This window comes from Lygodium microphyllum, chromosome 16 (genome assembly GCF_053477565.2).
Source record: "Lygodium microphyllum isolate KBCC chromosome 16, Lygodium_microphyllum_v1.1.10, whole genome shotgun sequence".
Classification (NCBI taxonomy): Eukaryota; Viridiplantae; Streptophyta; class Polypodiopsida; order Schizaeales; family Lygodiaceae; genus Lygodium; species Lygodium microphyllum.
Genome location: NC_141150.1, coordinates 101971102 through 101973890, shown reverse-complemented (window position 1 = coordinate 101973890; position 2789 = coordinate 101971102).

Here is a 2789-nt window from a genome sequence, read left to right as displayed (position 1 = left end):
CACCCATAAAATACTCTTTATCATGTTTAAGGGCTATCACAATTTCCCATAATTCTCTTTTTACCTATGGATACCTTCTCTATCATTCAATCAATGCTTTAGTACTAAAGAAAATTGCATATCTTTTCCCTTCCTCATCATCTTGCCATGTGAATAATTATTATTGGGCTTGCATCAACAATAATAATGATAGGCTTTCCATGTGAATAGTTAGCCTTTACCAATGGAGGAGCATATTTTAAGAGCTGCTTCAATTTCTTCATTGGTTTTTTATGCTTCCTTGCCCAATGAAATCACTGACCTTTCCTCAAAAGCTGATGTAAAGCATCAACTACATGTGCAAAGTGAGAAATCCATATCAAATAGAATACACATGCACCCAAGAATCTACGCACCTCTAATACATTCGTGCATACATCTTGCATTCTATCAATCTCATATATTTTTGCTGGTGATGGTCTTCACCCATAGGGCCCACACATATGCCCAACAATCAAAACCTCCTCAACTCCAAAGATAGACTTTTGTCTAGAAAGAGTTAAATGCACCTCTTTTAGACGCATCAAAATCCTCTCACAATCCACAATATGATTTGCAATAAATTGTTTGCATCCATGAGCATCCATTTCCTCATTCTTTTCATCCACTACACACCCTTTGATTGGAAGATCATCCAAGAAGTGCATTATCAATTGTGGTATAAAATCCCTAAGTACTCTATTCATTGCATTTGTCATATGTGCCACTTAGTTTGTTGAACCCTGTAGGAGAATACACATTCGTATTAACCCCAAGGGAGTCTTCATGGTTGTGATATGCCTGCTTTCAACTGCAAGCTGAAACTCATCATATCTCGAGTAAAGATCAACCAAAGAATAGATGGCTCTGTCTGCAAAAGCCTCTACAAATTAATCAACCACAGGACCTACATCCACATTTCTTATGGTCACTTTATTGACCGGTTGCATATCTTGAAAAAATCTCAAAGCCCCATTCTTTTTGGGCACAATAAGCCAACGATTTGAGTATGGGGCTGAAGAGTGCTCCAAGATCTTCATGTAAATCTTTTCATTCAGCAATTCCATTAACTTTAGCAAGTAAGATTTAGGCATTTGAATAGGCCTCAAGTTCCATGGTACATGTGGCACAATAAATATTACCATAGGAGAGACAACATTTGGATCCACACAACCTATTTCAGTTGGCTTAAATGCAAATGCCTTTCCACGCCTAGCCAACATCTACATAAAACAGTCTCTTTTAGCAAGAAAAAAAAACCCTTCTGCACCAGCTTTCAATTCTTGTAATGTTTCATATGTAAATGGATGACCTATATCTTTAGGATCCCATAAGCTTGGCTGCCTTAACAATTTTTCATACAAGCCCTCACTTTCTAGTGGAAGTGGCAAAGCAATTGGTTTCACCTTTTTGTCAGCTATCTTATACTTTGTCTCCACAAGTGCTTGAGCCCATTGTAATCCTTCTTACTGAGCAAACAATGCTATAGCATCATACATGTCCAAAGAACATACCGACAACACTCTGTTTTCAACCTCATTTTTTGCATGTATAGTTGCTGAAATTTCAGCCATAGTGTCATTACTATTCAGCCCATAAAAGATGCCTGAAATGCATTCATTTTCAGCTAATAATCCCAATGCTCTTAGTTCCTTAGTAGCCCGTTTCATAGATATGTATTCAGCCTTGCACATAGCTTCCATAGGCTAAAACCAACATGAACTATTTGTTGCAAACTGAGAAAAACCAATAGTAAATACATACTTCATTCCATCAAGAGGTAAGCACATTCTCTAAGCATCACTACTGTAGCCCTGCATTACAACAGTGCTTAATGAAAATCTAGGTCTTTGAATTCCCTTGCATTTGGAGCCAAAGGAGACTCTCGAAGTGTATCTCGATTTCTAGGATGATTAACACAAACAATAAGAAATTGGACTACTTTCCTCCCATCCTTGATTCTGACTTTTGTATAAGCAGAACCATTATCAAGCACCTCTGTTTCCATACGCACTCCTATAAAATAAGATTGTCCCAAAATCACCGCATATGAGGAACTATCTTGCACAAAGAAGTGTTGCTCTTCTTGTACATCACCAATCATCACTTTTACATTAGGACATGCAGCATAGAGCTCTCTCGAAGAATTATTTACAGCCCTTATATGCCAGCCATGATTAGTGTCCATAGGCCATGCACCATTTTCATACAATCTATGCTCAATGATGTTAATCTCAGACCCATGGTCAAGTAAAGCAACACAAGCAATTTCACATTCCCCTATTTTCATTACCGTTTCAATGGTAGCCCTAGCCCAATGATTTCTTATGTAATGACTTCGAGGAATAAAACCTAGAGTCTCTCCCCCATATTGTTGCATGTGCCTTACTCCACCATGCATATTGCTATAAGAAAATGCATTTTCAGCCACTTTCTTCTCTTTTCCACATGCTGTCCACTAATTAGTAGCATCCTGCATAGATAATTCAGTACTTACTTCATGCTCATATTCAGCCTGAATACCCTACAAACTAGTTTCCTCTTCAAATTGCAGCAATGCACTAGTGGTATCATCAAGAAACTAGCTCTTCCTCTTAATTATGTCAATGATCTCATCATGAAATTCTCACTTGGCTATGCCAAGCACCTCTCCCAAGGTGGCTACTTGCCCTTCTTTTTTCCCTCTTGTTTGCTATCCTTTTTTTGCTCCTAACTGACCTCTTCCATAACATGTTTGGGAGGTGACTGATTTGTAGCTTTAGGCTGATCCA